The following is a 25,210-nucleotide window of genomic DNA, read 5'->3' as shown; positions in this document are numbered from 1 at the left end:
GGGACATGAGTGGGGGCCTGCTGGCAGGTGCCCCGCAATGCTGGGGGTGGGGGTGCAAGGGGACATGAGTTGGTGATCAGTAGTGCAAGGAGACATGTGCCTTTGCTGGGGCGCATGCCCATGTTGGGTGGGCTGCCTGCGGGACATGACCAGGGATGCTGGGTAGTCCCCTGTGGTGTGGGCTGCCTGCAGGGGCCGTGGAGGGTGTACAGGGGACACCTGGGAGGACCCACACTGCCAAATCACATGTAGGACTCCCCGGCACCCCTGAAATACACGTACCCTGCTGAAATCGCGTGTGAAAATTCTCGCGCACCCCTGAAATACACGTACCCTGCTGAAATCGCGCGTGGAAATTCTCGCGCACCTCTGAAATACACGCACACGCTCCCCCAGGCCCGATCGCGTGTGAAACCACCCGCGAGCCCCTGAAATACACGCGCCCAGGCCAATCGCGTGTGGAACTTCTCGCGCACCTCTGAAATACACGCACACGCTCCCCCAGGCCCGATCGCGTGTGAAACCACCCGCGAGCCCCTGAAATACACGCACCCAGGCCAATCGCGTGTGGAACTTCTCACGCACCCCTGAAATACACGCGCCCAGGCTATTCGCGTGTGGAACTTCTCGTGCACCCCTGAAATACACGCACCCAGGCCATTCGCGTGTAATACTTCTCGCGCACCCCTGAAATACACGAACCCAGGCCATTTGCGTGTAATACTTCTCGCGCACCCCTGAAATACACGCACACGCTGCCCCAGGCCAGATCGCGTGTGAAACTTCTCGCGCACGCGTGTTCCCGACACCCGTAATACACGTTCCCCGCTTTGCGTTTGCCGTTTGCCAGTCCGGTAAACTGGTACAGGGTTGGCGCAGCCCATTGCAATGGTTTTGCGATCTTGATGGCTTTTCCTTGCGCGAGGGCGTTCTTGGGGGTGTAACTGGCGCTGCTGCAGGGTCGCTGCGCCACGTCTGCTTTTGGAGGTTAGAATCCATGAATACGCTGTGCGCGGAAATTGATTTTATCGCACGCGGCTGGCGCAGATATTCGCACGGGCACGCTGTGCGCCAGCCGCGTGCGTCACTTTTGAGAGGAATTACATGAATCGGCCTGCTAGTGTGGCCATGAAGTCTCCCTACTTGGGATACAGAGTTTATGTGGTTTGAATTAAGTGTTTGCTGGTCTTAGGTTGAGCACCAGGCATTTTGAGTCGTCTTTCTTTGGAACAAGTAAGTACACCCAATAAAAATCCTTGTTTACCTCTGATGCTTGGACGAGTTCTATGGCTCCCTTTTCCAGTTGTATTTCTACTTAAGCTTGTAGAATCTGTTGATTTTCCAACAGTATTTTTATGTGTGTTACCGGACGATCGTTTGGTTGCTCTAGAAATGCCACGTAATATCCGTTCTTGACTGTTGACAATGCCTACTTGTCTAATGTGATCCCCTCCCATATGTGGGCAAATTAGGTTATGCAACTCTCTACCGGGATGCCATGGGAGGGGACCTGGAACAGATAGTCATTGTTTTGCGGGTGTGGCCCAACCTCTAGTGGCTTGGCCGCTACCCCTGCTGCGCATCCTTCTGAATTGTCTAGGAAAGGAGGACTGTGATGTTGACTGTAGGCCTTGGTTGGTAAACCTATTGGACCCTGCAACGGGGGTGTAGCCAGACTGCCCTGATTATCTTGGGTAGCTGGGACCACGAAAACATTGGAGGTTGTGAAAGGAACCTCTTTGCTAAGGTATACTTTTATTTTAGCCTAATGTTTTCAGTTTTTCGCGCTTTCTTTTTGCAATTTCTAGAACATCGTCTGATGCTTTACTGAATAAGATGCTATCTTCTACTGACATGTTAAGCAGTGTCAACCGAGTTTTCCAATCCAAAAACAAAATTCCTTAGCCAAGAGTGTCTTTTAATTAGCCCTCAAATACTCTCAAATATGGCTTATTGGTGAAAATATACCACTCGGGAAATCACCTAAGTTTGATTTTCTGCCCACTTACTAATTACTGCAATGGGCCTAACATCCTATATTGGCATTGATGAGTTTGCGTGTAATTCTTTGGTAAAACTACATTTCCCTGCAAGCGCAGTGCTTTTCTTTTGTTGTCGACGCGTTAGTGCCGGCGCATTTGGGCTGGTCCGCGGTGTACGGACTACTACAAAGATTTTCCGGGTAAGGATTAAAAGCTTCTTTTCTCCTATACAAGTCTCAGTCCTCTAACATGGGACGACAACCCAAAATTATACTGCCACTTGCAGCGCCCAAGAAACGTAAAGAGGTTTTGGCCATTCTTCTTCCTTCCACTTCCTTGCATGCGGACACTAGATCAATAAACATAGATTGTAGGTCAAATCATACGATGCCTCATGACAAATATACAAGGCCCCAGTCCGGCATGGTGAAATTATCTCTGTTAATTACCCGGTCACTGCCTAAGCACGCTCTTGAGATACACAACTACATCCTTGACAACAGTGTTGACATTGTGTGTCTCACAGAGACTTGGCTGCAGGAAAGTAGTGGGCCGAGTATAGGCTTGGTCACTCTTCCTGGTTATAAGATACTTTGCAAGAACCGGTTAGAAGGAAAGGGGGGGTGGAGTAGAATTCATTAGCAAAGAAAACATTGTAATTTTGAGTCCTAAACTGAATGTGCCGGAGGCGAAGTTATACACGCTAAAATGACCCCCACTAACAACAACTGTTTGAACTTCATTTTAATCTGTCGACTCCCCTGCGACCATCGTTCAGTGAGGATTTGGGTCAACTGCTAAACCCTTTGAACCACCCAAACTCATCTACTATACTCTTAGGAGATTTGAACCAGTGGAATGGGGACACGAAAGACAGATGCCATTGAGTTAGAGCAACATCTTGCTAATATAGGCATTATGGCCCAAACCCTAGAGGCCACTCACAAAGGAGGCCATATCCTGCATAGGCACTAAATAAATCTAGAGCCTCCGGCCCGGATGGCATCTCTAATGCTGTAATCAAGCAAAATACTGAAATATGGGCTGAAGGACTCCATCTGCTATATACACACATCAGCAGTTCTGGCATCATACCACCTACTCGGAGTGAAAGCCAAATATTGCCTGTCCATAAAAAAGGGCAGATGAACCTTCCAGCAAACTATCGTATGCTGGCAATGATAGATGTGCCATCAGAAATACTGACTAATTCTACTAATTGAACTGAATGATTGGATACAAGATCCTCCCTCCTAATCAAATGGGGTTCATCAAACATTCCAATACAGCGTATAATCTTCTGTTATTTACATCTTCAATTGAATATACTTGGGAGAGAAGAAATTCTAAAGTCTACTCAGCATTCATAGACTTCTCTGCAGCATTTGATACAATACTAAGAGGGCGATTATGGGAAAACATGTAACCTCAACACCATTAGACAGTGGGAAAGAATGGGCATATACACCTGGGGGGACATATAGGAGGAGGGAGAATTCAGGGAATTGGAATCGCTGTATGAGAAAGAGGAGCTCCCAACGGGACAATTCTTATGGTACCAGAAGCTCAAACATGAGGCCAAAAGAAAATGGGGAGAATGGCCAGCAGAGCCAACAACAAACCCCCTAGTGACGGAAATGTACAATTTGAGTGACAGGTGGAGGCCAGTGTCAAGGCACTATGCTCAAATAAATGACAGGCCCAACCCCCGCAGCACCACACTAAAAATGAAATGGACACTGGCGAAAGCATCACTCACAATGAGTGGGAAAGAGCACTGAAACACCTGAAAGAAGTGTCCAGGAACACCAGATTCAGACTAATTCAAACAAATGTCCTGTATAGAACGTACATGAGCCTCAAAAAAGTAGCAAACTTCAGGAGGCAAACAGAAGCGCAATGCCCATGGTGCACCTGTGACGAAGCAGACCTAATACACATGTTCTGGGGATGTGAGAAAACGAGTACACTCTGGACAACATAGAACAGACATGCAAGAAAGGCGGAATCAAAAGGTATGCCTGGACCCCGAAAGAATGCCTCCTAGGCACGTACCCCAGACTAAGCAAGATCAAGCATATAGTGCGAGTAATGGACATAGCATGTATACTGGCAAAAAGAGAGATAGCAATGTCATGGAAATCGAAAAGAGGCCCACAATATGCGAGATGGAAGAGGGAAATGGAACGATGGACAGCTGCAGAGACAGAAGCATGGGGCATGGGGGCTGCCAGGGGAGAGGGAGACATCAATACCAAATTTGAGGTATGGAAGGCAATAGTAAGAGACATGTTCCTCCCGTCTGACGACATGCCCCCATGAAGAGGCGAACCGGGAATAAGCAGATGTCACACACCAAATAGAGAGTGATGAACCCAATTGCCCTTGTAGCCACACCAATAACGGAAACAACCAAGACACCAACGTACTTCAGGACCATAAACAAGCTACAACTGTTAAAACGCATGAAGAAAGTTAATGTTCGGTACTGGTTTATAATGTTAACCCAAAATTGTATTGCAAATGTGAAAACGGCAATGGACATCAAGGGGGAGTGGGGACCTTAGAGAGAAGTAGTAAGAGGTCTATGTTCCTTCCACCCCGAGCGGTGAGGCAGGGAGGGCGCATGTAAATCTAAGCAGATACAATCATCAGAAATGCTTTTACGGTAAGTAATGCATGTCTTCTGATGCTTGTTAATCTGCTAAGAATCACATGCTGTGCATAGACTAGCGAGCAGTACCCGAAGTTGGAGGTGGGTTGTGAGAAGGAACAGTAGAGAAAAGATGTCTTAGTACTGCTTGTCCCATCTGAGAATCAGACCTAGAATGAGTGTCTAGGCAATAGTGTTTTGTAAAGGTGTGTACAGAACTCCAGGTTGCCCCTTTGCAAATGGACTCTAGGGGAACATTTGCAATGAATGCTATGGATGCCCCAGTGCCTCCAGTAGAGTGTGCTCAAGGCTTGAAGGGCAGTTCTCTCTTTGCAAGAGTGTAACATAGTGTGATGCATTTGACAATCCACCTTGAGATTGCTGATTTAGAGACAGGATCCTCTTCTCTACCAGCTGCCACTGAAACAAAGAATTGTTTAGTCTTCCTCAGTGGTTTAGTTCTTTCCATGTAAAACATGACTGCCCTGCGCACGTCTAGTGTGTGAAGGCTTCTTTCGGCCATGTTAGTAGGTTTCTGGAAGAACGTGGGTAGTTCGATTGACTGGTTCACATAGAACTCTGAAATACATTTCGGCGCAAACCTGGGATGCGTGCGCAGAACTACCTTATCTTTGTGGACTACAACAAAGTGGTCCAAAACAGAAAGAGCGTGTAGTTCGCTAACCCTTCTGATAGAAGTAATAGCCACTAGGAAGGCTGTCTTATAAGTCAGATCTTTTAGACTTGCTTTATGTATAGGCTCAAAGAGAGCTCCCATGAGCCTGGTCAAAACCACATTCAGATCCCACTCAGGGGCTGGATGGGAGGATAAATCCTCTTAGCTCCCTCCATAAAGGCTTTAATTACTGGTATCTTCCACCACAATACCTTTTGCTGTGATGTGGTGTAGGCTGACAGCGCAGCCAGATGAACCTTTAGGGAATTGAAGACTAACCCAGTGTCCAACAGATGGGTTAGATACAACACAATGTGTGAGGGTGAGCAATCGATGGGATTGACGCCCTTGGAATTGGACCAGATGACAAACCGTTTCCATTTGCTGGCATAGCAATAACGTGTATTAGGCTTTCTCGCTTCCCTGAGTATGTCCATGCATCTCTGACGGAGTTGCAGGTGTCCAAACTCTATGATATCAGGAGCCAGGCTGCTAAGTTCAGAGTTTGTGGGCATGGGTGGAGGGTATCCCCTCTGTCCTGAAACATGTTGTACGGGCAGGGCAGTTGGACTGGTGGGGAGAGGGACATCTCCATCAGGTGAGCAAACCAGGGTTGGCGGGCCCACATGGGGGCCACCAGCATTATGGTAACTAGTTCCTGGTGCATCTTGTGCACTATCTTGTTGAGAAGGGGAGTCGGGGGGGGAAAAGCGCAGACAAATTTCCCCGAACCAAGTTATCCAAAGACCGTTCCCCTTGGATCGGTTCTGGGGGTACCTGGAGGCGTAGTCTTGGCATTGGGCGTTCTCCTGAGTAGCGAATAGATCGATCTCTGGGAAACCCCATTCTGCAAAGACGCTGGACACAATGTCTTTGTGCAGCTGCCATTCGTATTCTTCTGGCAGAGGAAAATCTCTGCTGAGTACGTCTGCCAGAAGATCGAGTTCCCCTGGAACATGTTGGGACAACAAAAACATCTTGTGTTTGAGAGCCCATATCCAAATGTTCTGGGACAGCTTGGATAGCCCTGGAGAGTGGGTGCCCCGTGTTTGTTCAGGTAATAGATTGCTGTAGTGTTGTCAGTTAGGATCAGCACTGTCTTCCCTTGCAGTTGCCCCTGAAAGGCTTTCAATGCTTTGAACACCGCTAGTAGCTCCAGTAAGTTTATATGATTGGACGCTACCTGAGGGGCCCACACTCCAATGTGCTGTCTGCTGTAGCAGGTGAGCCCCCCACCCCGTGAGAGATGCGTCTGTCGTAAGAGTGGCTTCCACTGCAGGGGTGGTGAAGGTCTTCCCCTTCAAGAGGTTTTCTCTTGACTACCACTGCAAAGAGAGAACGAGGGCTGGCGAGACAACTAACAGATCTTCCCATTGTCCGCTGGCCTGACACCACTGGCTGTTGAGCCACTCTTGCATGGGACGCATGCGCAGCCGCACGTGGGGAACCAAGTATATGCATGACGCCATCATCCCTAGCAACCGCATGGCTTTGCGTACCGTCACCTCCCGACTGGCTACATATTGAAGAACATGAGAGAGCATGTTCTGAACCCTCTCGTGGAAGGGAAGACAAGGCCGTCTTCCATCCGAATTAGCGCTCCCAGAAATTGTTTTACTTGGCTGGGGACTAAGCTGGATTTCTTTTCGTTGACTGAAAATCACAGGCTGAAGATGAGATCTACTGTTTTTTGGGTGTTCGAAAAACAAGCGTTGAACGAGTCTTCCGTGAGGTAAGGGTAAACTGGGACTGATAGTCTGCGCAGGTGTGCTGCTGCCACTGCCAGGACTTTGGTAAACAGCCTTGGCGCTGAGGCGATGCAGAAGGGGAGTACTTTGAACTGGTAGTGTTTGTCCTGAATAATGAACCTTAGGTATTTTTTGTGTGCTGGCAACATTGAAATATGAAAGTATGCATCTTTCATATCCAATGTTGCCATGAAGTCCCCCTGTTTCAGCAATGGATTCACCTCCTTTAGTGTTACCATGTGAAACTTCTGGGCCTTTTTGACCTTGTTCGCTGGGCGAAGGTCTAGAACAGGACGCATGGTGAGATCCTTTTTGGGTACAACGAAGTACACTGAATAGATACCCTTGTTTACCTGAAGAATCGGGACGGCTTCTATGGCGTCCTTTCCAAGCAGACCTTCCACCTCTTGGATCAGGATCTGCAGATGGTCTGGTGAAAAACGTTGTAATCGCGGCGGTCTGAACTGTGGAGGTCGGACGAATTCCACGCAATAACCGTGGGCGACCGTCTTTAAGACCCACTGGTCTGAAGTTATCCCCTCCCATGCCTTGATGAAAGATGTTAATCACCCCCCGACCGGGGAGACATGGGAGGGGACCTGGACTTGGTGGTCATTTCTGACCAGAGGCTGAGGCTCCTCTGGGTTTGGGGCCTCTGCCTCTATCTTTGCTGCGTTTCTGAACCGTTGGGGGGTAGTAGATAGGGCTTCCGGATGCTTGATTCGTGTGGAAGTTACCCATGCCATAGTTGTTCTGACCGGCACAGGCTTGTCCTCGAAAGGACAGCCGAGAATTATTACCCCTCTGGGAAGAGGGTTTCTGTGTAATCTGGTGCAAAGACCTTATAGTCTCGTGCTCCTTCTTGGCCGTCTCCAACGCTTCATCCACTGCTTTTCCGAAGAGGTTAGTCTCCTCAATGGGTTTGTTAATGAGAGAGGCCTGGGTCTCAGGTCTGAAGCCCGACGTACGCAGCCATGCGTGTCTTTTAAGAAGAGTACCTTGTGCAAGAGACCTGCCTGCTGTTTCTGCACTGTCCAGGGTGTTCTTCACCACATTCTGATTAACCAGTTTTCCCTCCAAAACAATGGCGAGAAGCTTTGTTCTGGCTGGTTCAGGAACCTCCTGGAAGCCTTTTTGGAGCAAGTTCCATTGGGCATCAACATAGCTTGCGTAGTATTTTTAGCAACCCGAATGGTGTATGCAGCTGCTGACGTGACACGTTTGCCCAGGGCATACAACCTTTTAGACTCATTGTCCGGTGGTGATTCTCCCATGGCAAGGGGTGCCCCTGCCCTCTTTCGAGTGGTAGTCACTACCAGCGAGTCTGGGATGGCATGCCCCTTGATATACATAGGGTCGGTAGGGGAAGGCCGAAATAGCTTTTCGACTCTCGGGTTCACCGCTCGTGTCTGAGCAGGTGTGACAGATGGAGCTACCCGTCTCCGGACAGAGTTAAGGAGGAGGATGGATTGACTCGCTGGAGGTTTTTCTTTAATAATATCCTCCACGAAATCCTGCTCCAGTACCGTCTCTTGAGTGCCAATTTTGAAGAATTCTGCCGCTTTTTTCAACATGGAGTTGAAAGCCATTTGGTCATCTACAGGGGAGGCCTGGCGAGCCGGAGTGGACGGAGGAGAATCCAGGACCAAAATATCAGAGTCCTGATCTTGTTGTGTCCAAGGGTTTTCACCTTCCTGCTGGGTCTCCTCTTCTTCTTCCTCATTATAGATATCTCTATAAGTATCCATATGGATCAAGTCTTCTTGTTGGAAAACCTGAGACTGATCTACTTGAACTTGAGGGTTAGGCTATACCCGTGCTTTTTTCGGGAGCGGATGATCTGAAGAGGCGATGATCCGCTCCAGTCGAGCCATACAACCTTCGAACTTTTCAGTAGTCCATTTAGAGGACCCGAACATTCTCTGCACTTTGGCGTTGACGGGAACCTGTCGGGAAGGGTGTCGGAGAGTCTCTTGACTATCTACGTAAGTCGCATCGGAATCGGTATCATAATCCGCCAAAAACTATCCTGCGGATTGACCCATAATCTTATGCGGAGCCGGGATAAGACCCACCGCCGCTGCGATCCTTCCGATGCTACTTTGGATAGTCGCCGAATCGTCGAGAGACAAAGGCTGCAATGATTTGTCGGCAGCAGAAAGACCGTCCGTGCCACCAGGAGGTTTAGCAGACAGGTTTCCGTGTAGAGGCCTAGTCGTAACTTTTGGGCCTATAGAGGCCTTGGAACTCGTCGAAGCGTCGGTCTCCCGAGTTTCGATGTGTGTAGGATTAGGAGAAGCGCCCTTGGTCTTTTCTGTTTGCCAAGTCACAATGCGCTGCTGCGAATGCGGGGAAGGCCGTGGATCAGAGCGATCCTCGTTAGTGCTTTCGCCTTTTTCGACGCAACTGTCGAAATTGGAGTAGGGGTTGTGTGCTTAGTGTTACGGTGCGATTGTACGCCCCTGTCGCCAGGTGTGGTCCCTGTAGCAAGACCAGAGTCGAGCCTGGAACGGTTGGGGACGGGTGTGGAAGACCTAGAAGTGTCCGCCTCAAGGTCTATAACATCTGCGTTGGACGTTTGGTCATCCGAAGTACCCCCATCACTTTCGGCTGGTGTGGCGGTGGGGGAGGAGGGCTCCATGCGTGACATGCCGTACGTGGCCCACCGCTTTACACAGCGCTCCTTAAGGGTCTTGGGCCGAAGGAGTTTGCACGCCGCACACCGCTTCTCGTCATGCTCTAGGGGGAGACAGGAGTTACACATCCTGTGCTCGTCCTTGCAAGGATATCTGACCCTACACTTAAGGCAGAATCTAAAGGGAGTCCTTACCATAGCAAAAGGGAAGGATGACCAGACCAAAAGGGAAAGGAGGAAAGACATACTAAAACAATATGGCCACCCCGACCCCACTCTCCCTACTGTATAGGTCGGCAAGAGGGCCCGACCACATGGACAATCCGGCCTCCCGATCTTAGGCGCCGAATCCACAGCCGTAGACGATTTCCCTGTAGTGTTCGTCAAAGATGTTCTTATTGGCGAAGTGACTTAACAGGGAATAAACCGACAATTCGGTAAAGATAAACAATGTCTCTAGTAAGAGCTCCGCTATAGGGCGACCAGTTATCTGGGCGGAAAAAAACAATCGGAGGGACCTCGGCGCGTGAGGGATTTTGAGTACTACACATGTCCCGATAGGGATAGTGTTACAGACACGCCTATGCCGACGTCCCCTTTCGGTCCCCGAAAGACAAGATGCAATATTCTGCAGTTAACACTGGATGTCGGACCATATGCATATGGTTAGCTTACGCCGACGACTTGGTTTTAGTTGACCATACTCCTAAGGGACTCCAGTATCTTGTAAAAGATCTTGGTTTATATGCGGAAAAAAATGGCTTAGTATTAAACATTGAAAAGAGTAAAACTATGGCATTTGCACAAAAACAACAAAAAGGGCGAACTCACTCTTGCATGTTGAACGGAGAGAAATTAGAGAAGGTTGATACTTATAAATACCTAGGATTACACCTTCAGAGTAACCTAAAATGGGAGACACATTGAAATGTGACTAAACGCAAATGTAACCAAGCACTCCATTCCATAAATCATTTTGTTTACATACAGGGTGGTATGTCGTTTGAGACGGTCTTATTGTTATACATGACAAAAGTGTGACACATTTTATTCTATGGAATAAAGATATAGGGAGGGAACTACACAGTTATGTTGAGAAGAAACGAAGCAGGTGCGCTTCGTAAACTGTTTGGATTACCCCATCCCTGCCAGTTGAATTAATATATCTAGAACTAGAGATGTCTGAAAACACCTATGATGTAACTCGAAAAATCATTTGCTTTTGTGATAAAATGTTGAAAATTGGTAGAGAGAATATGATTGGGGATTTTTTGGACAGTTTTTGTAGACTTGACAGCTATCTCAAACTGGGCACCCTGGGCAAACTACTATGCACTTGCAGGAAATGGCAAGAGGGATTTTGTGGTATCAGAAGTGATGGCGCAATATATATTATAAAGAGTCGCATAAAACACAAAAATCATGAACACAGCAAAGAACAACATCTGACCAATTTGTTTGCGACAAAAGATCATACTATATTTTGTGAAAACATTTTGAAGAAAGACATAAAGCCTCAATACTTAACAGCGTACCCAAACAGTACCATAGCAAGGCAATATATAAAGGCTCAAATTCAATGTAAGCTTTGCTCTATTGACCAAGGGCTCTCAGCTTGGGATGCCGCGCAGCAGACGGTATTGTAGGCTTTGTGGAACTGATACTCTTAAGAGTCTTGAAAACTTGATTCTATACTGTGAAAGCCTTGACCAGCTCCGTTGGAAATACTTTAAACAGTATAAAAATGATACTCTCTACGGCAAATCAACCCATTAGTATCACGAAAAAATTGTGAAACACTGGTCAGAGCCATAATAATGCCTCGGCTCTATTTAGTGGAGCTAGCAGAGAAAACATCCAAAAGTTACAAATCATCCAGTATGATGCTGTTAGGATAATACACATCTCCTCTAAGAAGGAACAATTTCCGGAGGGAGCTTCACTGGCCGCCTGTGGAAAAGAGAATCCAATTTAAAACATTAACCTTCACCTGCAAGTGTGTACACGGAAAGTCTCTGGCCTACCTGAAGCACACTCTGACACGACATATCCCTAAAAGGGCTTTGCCATCAGGCTCAGCACACCTTCTTACCGTACCACGTGCTAAATGGGTCAGATAAAAAGATAAATCCTTTTCTCTCAGATTGGCTTGTGCATTGAATAATCTTCCAATATCGATGCGCTCTGAAGAAAAACACACACATTTTTGAATAAATACCTGCCTTACCCATGTCTGTCTTGCTTCTAAATCATATGTACTTGTTTGTTTGTTTGTTTTATTCACTTATAATGCGCACCAAACCCAAAGGTAGCTGGGCGCAGCAGTACAGAATATGCAAGGCTTAGGTACAGGACACTTGTGTATTTGTGCGCTGATGCCTGCGGGCTATATCGCGTTAGAAATAAATAAAGCGTACCCTGGGCTACAACTGTTTCAGCAGTTTCTGCAGCAACAAGTGTATTCTTTGTAAAAGTGTTGGTGGTTTGTTCGGCTTTTGTTACTGTTTTGAGCATGTTTGACATTAGGGACTCATGAACACCATTAACAAGATTTTCTATGAGAGCTGTATTATTAGCGATTCGCATTTGGTAAACTGCTGATGTTGCCACTTTTTCCCCCCCATCGCATACATCTTCTTACTCTCCCTGTCAGGAGGTGCTTCTGACGTGGCTAGGGGTGCTGCAGCCCTTTTTCGAGTAGTAATGTCCACTAGTGAATCATGCTTAAGGTAAGGGTTTAAGTTGAGAAAATTATAATAAAATGTGTGTCTTCTACAGACTCAGAGTTTTCAATTTTTAAATATTCTGCTGCCTTTTTAAGGAGGTCGTAATATCAGATGAAAGGACAGTCTGGTTTCGTTAGTGACACCGAGGAGACTTCCTTAGGGAACCTGAAGATTCCCATGGGCCAGTCCCAAATGGCAGGCACCATCTATGCGCGAAGATGATATGGGCTTGTCCATAATGTCTGGGGATGAAACAGTAACGTCATCAGGCTCAGTGACTGGCTCTTCCCCCTCAGCAACATCTTCCTCTTCTTCTGGATATAGTTCAAATAGGGGTTCTTCATAATGGGCTGCAAACCTCGATATTTTAGGCGTTACCTCTTCCTCCTGTACAATATGTTTATGTTAAATTGGATGCTAATCTAAAAATTTCATAAATGAGCCCATTTTATCTAATTGCTTTTCAAATCTTACTTTTGACCAAGCATCATTAGAATGTGGGGCTTGAAATGGAAAGACCACCACTTTTTCTTGACTTTGAGTCTGTATTTTCTTTTTGAGTGTATGCCTTAAGGGGGAACTACTACTGTATAACCTGACATTGGGGTTTCAATTGATGTTGAAACATTCCGTTTTGGTGCCTGTATTCTGTGTAGTAGCCTCCGTTTTGGTGCCTGTATTCTGTGTAGTGGCTTTTGAGGCAGAACTGGTTGCTTTTGGAATTTGAAATGTTTTATGAACATGTGTTGAGAGGGAGCTACACGGAGCAGCAGTCTTCTCAGTCGCAGAACCACTTGCTGAGGTTGTGTTTTCCACTGAAGACTTTGTCCCTTTCAACGAGTGTGTCGAAACGGCAGAAGTGGGTGTTGAATGTGTGTGTGCAGTAATATGCTTATGTTTGTCTGCATTGTAATAGAGTATGCCAAGCGTGTCCCATGAGGGTGTTTTGTATGTTTGGCCTTTTCGCAAGGGGAAGCCTCCATAGCAGAGCCAGGCCCATGGGAGTTCCCTATCGGAAGTCTCCTCTGTGTCATTAATGAAACCAGACTGTCCCGCTCAGCCTCAGCTTCCTCCGCCCCAGCGGGGTATTCTGTCACTGACTGATTGAATAATGTAGGCCGCCCAGCGTTTCAACCGTCAATCCTTAAGTGTCTTCAGCTTGAAGAGCTTACTAGCCCGACATTTACTATCATGGGGATCTCTTGGTCTTATATAAGTTGTGTGAGTTTTTCCTGGGAAATTTGCGGTTGCATGTGGGCCAAAACTTTAATATAGTGTCTCGATTATTAGCGCTGGTGGACAGTGAGACTGCAGGTATTAAGGGGAAAATGTATGGAGCCATTCTCTTCTAAATGTAAAATGATAAGTGTTTCCCCCCCCTCTACGTAGGCCGAAGCCTAAAGAGTCGTAGGCCATCGAGCGCTGAACCTCTGACAGCTCTTTTGCGTGTGATAAAGTTTTGCAGCAGTCGGTAGGCACCGTACAAGAGTGTTGGCGAGGAAGGCATATGCAACAATATTAATAGGTTTACGGAAATATGCTCGATCACGAGCAACAAACTCAATTTTAAATAAATATGCGAAGTGCAGCCAACCTAATGTTGGAAAAAAAGCAATCTGATGACCTGGACTCATGACGGATCATGGGTACAGTACACGTCACACTAGGGATTGTTTTTAACTAAACGCCCTGCCGACGTCCCTTTAAAAAATCAAAAACAAATCATGTAATACTCTGCACAAACCACTAGATGTCAGCCTATGTAGAGCATGTGATTTTACACCGATCCACAGGGCCTAAATGATTTATTTTGCATTTTAAATCGCTCACACAGCCCGGGGGCATCCAGGCGCTGTTACCGAATTCTTTGTTGTTGTCTTAGTTGCATATTTATAACGAGCTTAAATACCCAGAGGTTTCTAAGCGCAGATCCGGGGATCAAACCTGTGCTGCTTTGTATCTTTTTGTTGCTTCCAAGGCGGGCACGTTGCCACTGAGCTACCCTCCCTAAGACATATATATATATATATATTCAGTGAAAAAACTTTGTTAAAGGGACGGTATGGTTCAAAGTAAAACCGAAAAACCCCTGGAATTCGGCAGTTATGGTAACATAAGCAACCATAACTCGCGCCACCGTGCACTGCTAACACTAACACCCAGGACATCAAAGATGACATCACAAATGTCATTGATGACATCACTGATGACATCACATGTGCATTTACTTTTCATGAAAACTCTGTAGGAGGGATTCTTATAATGTTGACCAAAAACTGTCAAGGATCATTGGGATAAATATCATGAGCTAATTAGTGCATTATGCAATGCATTGATATAAATATCATTCTATTATGAAGTTCTATCCAGTATACTAAGCTACTCATGCAGAAACATAGGCAGTGTGTGCAGCATACATGACGAAGGTGCCATATTCATAATCTTGCCATGTTGAATACTGAAATGATGACTGCTTTCTTATTAGAGTTTTGCGTACTGTGAAACATGTAATAAGTAGATAATAGAACCCACTTAATAAATAATTATTACAGACAAAACACAAAGAGACAACAACACATACAAATATGAGTATATACAGGGACAGTGATGTAAACAAAAAAGCAGAATTAGTAGCAGAAAGAGTTCATAACCTAACTGATTGTCTTTATGCAGAGAAACTATTGCTCTGTTTCAAAGCTGCTACTTACCATTTGTATGTTTATCACATGATGTGACTGCACCCAAAGGAAAGGAGAGTGAGTATAATGTATACAAATATGAGCATATACAGGGAAGGTAGAGTAATAAAAATAAAACTATGAGAAGTGCTGATAACCCTAATGAGTATCTTCATGCACAGAAAGGATTGCTCTCTTTCAAGCCTGTGTCTTCCGCTATGTATATGTTTCATATGATGTGACTCGACCCTAAGTCTACAAATATAGTACCTTTTCAATTTTTACTTCCTGACTGTTACTGAAGAAAACGATGTGGCTTCGATATGTCAGTAAAGGATAAAAAGGGAGAGCCAGCCATGTGATGTCATCAGTGATGTCATCAATGACATTTGTGATGTCATCTTTGATGTCCTGGGTGTTAGTGTTAGCAGTGCACGGTGGCGCGAGTTATGGTTGCTTATGTTACCATAACTGCCGAATTTCAGGGGTTTTTTGGTTTTACTTTGAACCATAACGTCCCTTTAACAAAGTTTTTTCACTGAATTTCATAGGTTTTTAGTAGCGCAACTTAACCATAACGTCCCTAAAACAAAGTTTCTTTTACTGAATTTCATAGGTTTTTAGTAGCGCAACTTAACCATAACGTCCCTTTAACAAAGTTTTTTCACTGAATTTCATAGGTTTTTAGTAGCACAACTTAACCATAATATCCCTGACTTCATATACATGTAACATAGAACATACTAACCCCCTCGTAGTGATTTTCATGTACGCGGACTACCGCCATGTACGCGGACATATCGAAAATCTGAGCGTGGTGAATGTAAATTTAAATAGTGTGCCCCATTTCCCCTTTGAAGTTGGCTATGAAAAGAGCCGTTTTTTTTTTTTTTACAGATGCTTGACAGACACCTGCTATTTTGTATTTTTTTTCTTGTTTTTTTTCTTACTTTACTCCTAAAATCTTCACATAACCTTCTACAAAGCAACCCTTACATTCCAAAATAGAAAGGCATTTCCCATAAAAGATTAAGAAATGCCATCTTCTTTAAAATTAACAGCATTACTGGCATCAATATTCTCATTGTTACAGAAGAACATACCAGGCACACATGCCTCGGTTGATGACACACCTAGCAATGTTTTGCTGAGGACAAAAAACTGAACTATTGTCCCATATTGGCCTAGCTAGTAATCCAGAAAAAATTACTTTCGCATTTGGAAGGATCTTCATTACGGCTTGAACCAAGCGTTCCAAATCAGCCAACAAAGTAGGGGCACTGACGTTGCCCAAATGGAAAGCACCATAGTGCAAAACTACCACATGCGGACTGTTCATTGTGGCCATATCCTCACAAACTTGTACAATTCCCTGTACATTGCAATCAGGCACAGTGCTCCACACCACCTCCACTCATTTCACAGTTCTTTGCAACATGCCTGCATTCAGCGTACTGCTGTAAACCATGCACAAACATATCTCCGAGCACCAACACCCTGACTTTCTCCACTTCTGCCATCTTCACTACACACAGTCTCTTTCAACACAAATCCACAACCTCGACATCTGATTGGCTGATCCGAACAGTCTTCTTTCCATGTTGGATTTCCTGGAAAAACCCGGATGTAGCACGCCCTGTCCACGAACAGCCGCGGGGTCCGCGGACGGCGTCCACTATACTCTCTGTGCCATTCCCTCATTGCATACAGCTAAGCAATCACACAATACGAATAACGTCCTCAGAACACCCCCATTTTGTGAATTTTCGAACATTTCAGGACAATTATCATGTCATTATTCAACATATTAACATTACAAATATTATACTTTCATCTTGTACTCTGCACACAATGCTATGTTTCTCCATTAGTAGCTCAGTATACTAGATAGAATCCGATAATACAATGCTATTTATATCAATGCATCGTTCAAAGCACTAATAACGGTATGATATTTATTGCAATATCCTTGACACTTTTTTCACAACATTATAATAAAAATCCCTAGTACACAAATTCCATGAAAAGTACATACACATGTGATGTCATCAGTGATTTCATCAATGACATTTGCGATGTCATCTTTGATGTCCTGGGTGTTAGTCTTAGCAGTGCACGGTGGTGGTGCGAGTTATTTTTCATAGCTCACCATAACTTGCGATTTTCAGGGGTCTTTCGGCTGTACTTAGAACATAACGTCCCTTAAACAAACTTTTTTTAATATCACGCAAACAATATACAAACATGGCATGCAAAAACCAACTTCTCACAGATGGCTTTACACAGAATGTTGCAAAGTAAGAATTTATGCTCGTTCACAGTGAAGGTCAGCTGCTTCCATTTTTTTCTCGGGCCCCAGAGAGGCTCACGAAGCGGACTATAAGGTTGTATTGTGTTTTGACCTTGACAGACAGAGATTGTGATGAAAGACTTCTCTTGAAGGAGTGTTGCTAAAACGTAAGAGAAGATAAGGATGAAATTTCTGAAACGAAACCACTTTTATATATTATATCACTATGCGAAAGATCGTTCGCACACGCAGAGTCGTATTTTGGGACTGCACTACTCGTAGACAATGGAAATTGCAATTGTACTGTAAGTAACCCTTTAGATTATTTTATACCAAATATAATTACAATAGCGTAGCATTAAAGACCGGTCAAGTTGAACTTGTTCGTTGAAAGTGGCATAATGTTTTCTACCGCGCACTATCACCGCCGAATTGATCCCCTGTCGTTTAGAGGGCTCTGAAAAAGTCAGACGACACAGGGTGGGTTAATAGAAATAATTTAACCGGTCTATAGGCGGTCAAGCGCTCTACTCGCTGTGCCACATCACTGTAGCCTGTCAAGTGGCACAGCGAGTACAACGCTCGCTTTGACATCCGTGCACACCTTGCTAACGCAAGTTCGAATCCCGGCAAGGCCAAACTCAGCCTTTCATCCTTCCATGGTCGATAAATGAGCACCACACACCGTGGTTAATAATAAGCACCGCTTAGATACCTCACGGTTCTTAGCACTATATGAATGGGAAAATATTATTATTTTATTATTAACATACTCCGTTGCACTATCTTCGATAGCAAATAGTTTCACGCCCTATTAAATAAAATGATGATTTTTAATGAAGATTGGCTGGTGAGACTAATTTATGTATTTTAAAACAGGTACGTGGCCCCATTTTGCCTATGTCACGATATACTGACTCCAGCGGATGGGGTCTTCAACTGCCATGTGCAGGTCCAAATATGCAACTTCATGACCCTCACCATTTTATGGGACAATCGCCAAGGACTAATATGCCCTTACGCAGTACTAGCGGCTACAAAAAACATACCAACCAATAGGGTAGTCTAATGGCTCGTTGTTGGAGCAACCTTCCGATTATCAGAGCGACCATTTACTGCTTTTATCATAAACCAACAGCCTATCTACCGCAAAGGAACAACGCGTGGCTCAAAATAAACTTTTGCTGATCGACAGCAGAGACAATAGCAAATCGCTGAATATTCACTAAACATTTCATGTGAAATAAATGTACTTTATCAAATGTACAATCCTGCTGTTTACTTTTAAACCACAGTTTCATATTCCGAATTGTGGCGCACCGAGTAAGCTGATCTAACACCCTCTGTACCGCAAGGAACATCGCGTGCCTCAACATGAACTTTTGCGGATCGACAACAAAGACAAATGCAAATTGCTGAATATTCTCTAAACATTTGATGTCAAATAAATGTACTTTACAAAATTTACAATCTTGCTGTTTGCTTTTAAATCACTGTTTCATATTCCGAATTGTGGCGCGCTGTGTTGTGACATAATATGTGTTGTCTTCCGGGTGCTGTGTAAAATCACTTAGCACTGGAGAGGACAGGACGCGTTTGATGACGCACCCTGTAACGTCACGGAGAGAGGCGGGGAATATGAATGCTTTGATAATATCAGGCTTAGGGGCGGGAGATATGATTTAGTGTCGCAAAAGCAAGTCAGCCAGGTCAAAAGCGCCAGTCATAGGATTATCACATAATGTCGGTGTACACCAGCCGGATTTATCGTTTCTTTAGTGGACAAAAAGTCGGTTGACGTCCATAGGAAATTGTACTGTTAGCGGACAAAAGTAGTGGTCTTAAAACACTTTCACCCTGACAACGAACAATACTAACAACGTTCTCAGAACACCCCCATTTTGTGTAATTGCAACCATTTCGGGACACCGCGAGTGTACTTAGAACACATTCAACTAGACAGATTACAATACGGACAGCGTCCTGAGGACACCCCCAGTTTGTGTATTTACGAACAATTAAGTACACCGCGATTGTTCATGGCTCATTTTTACCTTCCTTGCGAACAAAAATGAAACATACTCCGTCCTCTAAACACCCCACCATTTATTTTATTTACAAAATGTCAGAACAGCCGTGTTCTCCGTGGACAAATCGAACGCAACAAAAACGTCTAGCACATAAAAAAAACAAAACATTGAACCTATCTCATACTCCCCCACCCTCCCCAAACACTCTTACACACCAACACACGGCACTAAATACAATTTTTTATCCACGTTTCACCGCGCTGTACGCGGTCGACGGCGAATACAAGATGGCGGGCGCCAAGGAAAATCTGACGCGCTCCACGCCCCTCGCCGTCCAATCAGCGAACACGTTGCATGTCCGCGGACATGTCGCAAGGCCATGGGCCAATTGGGGTGCTGTCCGCGGAGCGAACACAGATATCACTAATTTTTTTGCCTTGCGTTTTGGTCATTTTATAAAAAACTACTGGACGGATTTACACCAAATTTGCAAAAGCACACTTTCGGGACCAAGCCCCCGCTCCTGTCGCAAATTTGGTGTAAATCCATCCAGCGGTTTGGCCTGTGGCCGTGCACAAAGTTTTTTTCCCATTCAGTCTTTGCCCCCCCTGGACGAATCCTCACCAAACTTTGCAGTTGTGACCCATATACTTTTTTTGCAAAGTTTGGTGAGGATCCGTCCAGGGAGAGCGAAGTTATAAGCCGCCCAAAAAGTGCTCTTACTATGGAAACAGCAATTTAACCATAACTACATGGCCACTACTGTGGCCATGTAATATATTCGAAAAAGAGAAGAGGGGCGCACTCCAGTTCTCTGCACAGTAAACCTACTCAGTCACTGGTGTTCTCCTCTTACCGGTTTCTGTGCTCTTCACACATCTGGGAGGCAGTTTTAGCTTGCAGCTCACAGCAAGTGCAGGTGTTAATCAATGATGATTCTGCTGCAAGGACTTCTGGTAGCTGTAGTCATCAGGTTTGCAAGGAATATATATACTTGCATATGTCAATACACTTGGCAGTGTAGACTAAAGAAACTATTACAGGCAGCATTCTACAACTCTAGGATCACCTTACACAGTAGCCCGGGCATTCACAAAATGGCTAATCACATAGATGCTGTTTTGCTCAATTTTAAGGCCTTTACAACTTTCTTCTTTGAATTGCACATCCCCTATTTTTTTATCTCTCAGCTGGTTTAGCAAGAAGCAGAGGCACGGCAATGTGGCATTGAACCTGTGGCCAGAGAGTAAACAAAGCAGTTACACAGTTTAGGGGGCAAGTTTGGGGTACCTGCGCTATGTTCTCCAACATTTTTCTCTTACCAACTTGTTTAAATGTTGCAAATGCAAGAGCACAAATCAGTCAACACCCCACTTATTTTGAGAGGCAGCCTTTCTCTCCCCTTCCTTTCTTCTGTAGTGTAACTGGCTGTTAATGGGTGAAGCGTTTATTCCAAGGCTACGTGAGACTTCCAGCTAACAGCTTGTGCATATGCAAATCCACCATAGTCTCTCCCCGATTCCATCATATAGCTGTCGCTTACAGGTGTGTCAGGAAATCCCCCCCGAGATCCTTATGTAGCAAGGGGCAGAGAGACTGAAAACTCAAAATTGCACTACTATTGGAAAGCCCATCCTTTCCCCACACCTAAAACCTCTAGTTGCTATTGCCAACATACCAGTCATCATCCTGCGGCCGTTGCACCCCACCTCATCCTCCTCAGTTTTTAGGGGAAGGTGCTGAACAGTGAATAATCCACACAAACCAATCTGTTCTGCTTTTCAATTTCATCATGAAGAAGCTCATGCAGGGTTGCAGCATCACTCTGGTACCTAGGTCCCTGTACCACGTCAAAACCTGGTGCGTTGTAGGCGGGGTGAGAAGAAGAATCTACATATTGGACTGAATGAGAAGGGTTTTTGGGCTTGAGGAAGACAACAAGGTAGATCTCTGGAGAAAACCAGCAGGGATTCCAGCACCTGACAAACGCCTTTCTTCCCACAACGGGCAAAAGTCACAGAAGGGCATTAAGCAGAGCACCAGAACTTGTAAGAGGGAGGTTTGATACATCTCTCAGCTTGCCAACTAACATGCTAGGAAGGTCAAATTTCAAGCAGCTCTGCCTCTGAAACAAAGGATTTTGCCTCCCATAACTCTTAGCAGGTTGCTCATGGTAGTGGCTGGAGTTGCCAGCCTGCCCCTTCACTCATCTGTCAACTCGCAGATGCTTGTTTTTGCTCCTCATGGGTATCAATATACCTATTTGGGACAGGGATAGAGAACGAGCGTGAGAGAGGGGATTAAGGAGTGGCACTGTGACCACACCACTCCTGACTGACCAACTGCCAAGATCCCCTTACACCTTACACTTTGCACACCCACAAACGGCCTGCACAGGCCTAGCCATTAGAACATTAACATTTATCCGAGCCATGACTAAGCTCTCCTCATTGGTCCTATCATGTTCTTCCACATCAGCGGCTAACCAGACACAAAGAGCTACAGTCATTCAGATCACGTGTTCTTTTCTACGGATAAAATACTCCCAGGTTTTGCCCTGAAACCAATATCTTTTTAGATAAGCTGTTTTTGGGTACCCCTCCCAGGCCAGCTTCTCCTCCCAGCTCAGGCTACTCTTCTCTTCGGTGCCTGTATGCCGCTGGGCCACTTTGGTTACGCCTTACAAATAAATAAAGTAAAGAAAGAAGATTGGCACACAGGAACCGGTCACCCCCAAACACCACAGGTTTGGCCTCTGTTCCTCCCACTTATGTCCCACCTAATGTTTTCTTACAGCGCTGCATGCAGCGAGGCCACCAATAGTGGAATAAGGCCGCTATAAAAGACAATTTACATTACATTACAAAACAAAATAGAAAAGAAAGGGTCTTAAAAAATACATTAGTATTCAAATGGCTACCACGAGGTGCAATGGGGTTAGAAATGCAGTAAAAATGGCTACAAAACTGGTGCAGCCAAAGCAAAATTATAGCTGTCACCATTGTAAGGAAGGCATGGTATCAATAGTAGACAGAGAAACAATGGATACAAGTTTCGAAAACCTGTATTTTGGTTGGGTTGGTAGAATTCCTAACTGACCCTAACCCTAGAAAGGGAGTAGTCGCGACCATTTAACAAAATAAAAACAAGGCCCAAGTAAGTCTAGTCAAAATAAAAATGCCTATACTAAGAAAAACGAACCTTGCACTCCTTCTCAATTGACAAATGTGTTGAGGAAATACAAAAGGAAAAATAGTGTCTCAAAAGAAATGTCAGAATGGCTTACGTAACAATCCCTTCCCCACGTTGAGCAGCATGGGGTCTCGAGAGTTTCTTAAAAACGATAGGTGGATGGCACAGTTCTATCAGTTTTGCACACACTGGCTTAGTGGTACAATTCAACAGTTCAGGCTTTTTGGCAGTTCAATTAATTCCTTAGGTTTCGTCCGCCTTCTCAAGCACACCGTTCTACTCTTCACTTTTACTCCACAATTCAACGCAGGCTTCCCTCCGCCAGTCTCAAGCTTGTCTTTCTCTTTGCGAGGATTCCCTTCCCCACGTTTTGTCTTTATATCGTTTTACTGTCGAAGACTTTCGAAACTGCAAGGCTTTGACGTAGACTTCTGCATGGCCACTTCGACCTCCGTTTAAACAATTCAACAATCAAAAATCAACAATCGTCCTCATCTCGCAATGCTTCTTGGTACATGTAGTTTCTTATCATCTTTAATTAGCCCTCTTCATCCTCTTTCAAAGTTCAAATACTTTGCCTTCTCGGCATTTCAGCGGTCACATATTTTGCTTTTCAATTATTCAACCTTTGCTTGGGATCACGATGACCTTCTTGCCTTCAGTTTCCATTTAATACACTTCAACTCAGAACATTTCACAGAGACCTTCCAACTTACATAGCCTGGTTCGTATCACCCCCAAAAGATCTACTCCTGCTCGTACCCAGCGCGCCATCTTTTATCTTGACAGGGAGTGTTAACAAGTGGCAGGTGTGTATCGTTCGGATGACGTTCCTGACTCTGCCCGGTCTCCTTAAAGGGACAGAGCCATTCCAAGCCAGTTGAGGTAATCTTCGTGGCTTCAAACCTCATCTTCCTCAGCTCAGTAGTGTTGTCAATGTGAAGTGGGGAGGAATTATTGGAGCTGTAGTTTCCCATAAAACAGGTAGGGATAGGGGTTAGATGGGTTGTGGAAAAAGGGGGATAATATGTCTTACCAACAGGAGCTTCTCTCCCACTTCCCGTGGGACCCCCATACCCAGATGATCCTCAATCGCTTGTCCAGCCCCAGGATCGGGATCCAAAGCGATGGGCTTTCCCTGGCCACCTGAGTACGGGATCCCTGTGGACTAGGTTGTGAAACACTCTGGTTTTTCACACCTGCCAACACGCCGTCGGGGTGATGGAATCACCCTTGGACCAAAACAAGATGTATAAAATGCATTGCTGCCTTGGTAGTCAAATGGGCTACAAAGAGCAGCACGATGGAACATGGTTGCAGTGACGGGGGACTTCTGAAGTCCCTTCTAGTCACTAGATAAACAGAAAATTGGAAGCCTGCAAAAAGATTGGCGGACTCACAAGGTTAGGCAAAAATGGTATTCTGCGCTCACAAACAGGGGGAGGGAAAACAGGAGCTCAAGGATGTTGGGAGGCTTAAAAAAAGTCCATGGGTATTAGAGAGCTACAGGAGCCGAGGACACAGGGGAAGCTTGGAAACATGCTCAAACTTTTCCCCCTTAGCTGGAAAACCTGATAGGCTGGAATGATTGACATCCCTGAAAGACCTGGGATTGTTGAACCATCAGCTGGCACTATATTCCTGGACCGTGAGCTGGGCAGCATATCCCTGAAGGGTGGGTGAGCCTCAATATACCGTTTGGGGAGGAACATGTGAGCCAGACACCATGTTCCTGGGTGGATTACAAATAGCAAACAGGTCACTATATCCATTTGATTGTGTTGATCCCTAAGGAAACCATTATCCCTACTAGAAAGAAAACCCAGGCACCTTTCACTTGGTTTGTTCCAAGACAGAACACCCTTTTCGTTGTAGATAAATCACCATTAGCCAAAGGCGTTTCCCCCAGCTTTATACTGACAAGAAGTAAAGAGTTAAAACTCATTGTTTTATGACACATATTTTGCCTGTCCACCACAATACCCACAGAGGAGCTGGTATCCAAAGTGACAATCGATTTCTTAGGTGCTGGGTATAACTGGCTAGTCCAATTGATTCTGATAAAACTGCGCATGATTCTGTTAATGCCTCATGGGGTCTTGCCCACCCACAATTGTCACCTGAAGAGAGCACTGCAGCTCGAAATGCAGCCCTGTCCTCAAAGGTGAGCTTGCAGTTGCCAAAAATGGATAGGCTAGTGTGGCAGAGGAGGCATTAGATAACAGAGGGCCACAGACATGTGGCTAGCAGAAAACACCTTGCTAAAAGTGGGAGATATTCACATGATGAAAGGCTAAACTCAAAATATTTGCAGTTTTGAAAAGTATCTCCAAAGAGCAAGTTGAAAGCACCATTTTGACCAGACGGAATACAATTTAACTGACATTCAACCTCACACACTGAGCATGTTAAGTGAGGAGGCTATGATAAAATAGAAAACAGTTGTTAATGGTTAGCTTGATCTAAGTTGTATAATCTCTGTACATGCAGAAATCACCTCTTTTTAGTACAAAAACAATGGTGACATTGCCAGAGATGTGGATGCCCTAATGAATTGATTTGCCAAGTACTGAACTATGTATATTTAGTACCCGGCGAGA

At 45.1% G+C, this 25,210-nt stretch overlaps 1 protein-coding gene across 1 annotated transcript in view; it reads right to left on the bottom strand.

The window, feature by feature from the left end:
* Positions 1 to 25,210, bottom strand: part of TRMT44 (tRNA methyltransferase 44 homolog) — a 317,825-nt gene that overhangs the window by 55,922 nt on the left and 236,693 nt on the right. The gene's annotated exons all lie outside the window — the stretch shown is intronic.

The sequence above is a fragment of the Ambystoma mexicanum genome, chromosome 6q, assembly GCF_040938575.1.
Source record: "Ambystoma mexicanum isolate Mex_15411 chromosome 6q, UKY_AmexF1_1, whole genome shotgun sequence".
Taxonomy (NCBI): domain Eukaryota; kingdom Metazoa; phylum Chordata; class Amphibia; order Caudata; family Ambystomatidae; genus Ambystoma; species Ambystoma mexicanum.
The sequence above is the reverse complement of the archived record's forward strand: the minus strand, read 5'-3'. Positions and strand labels throughout refer to the sequence as shown.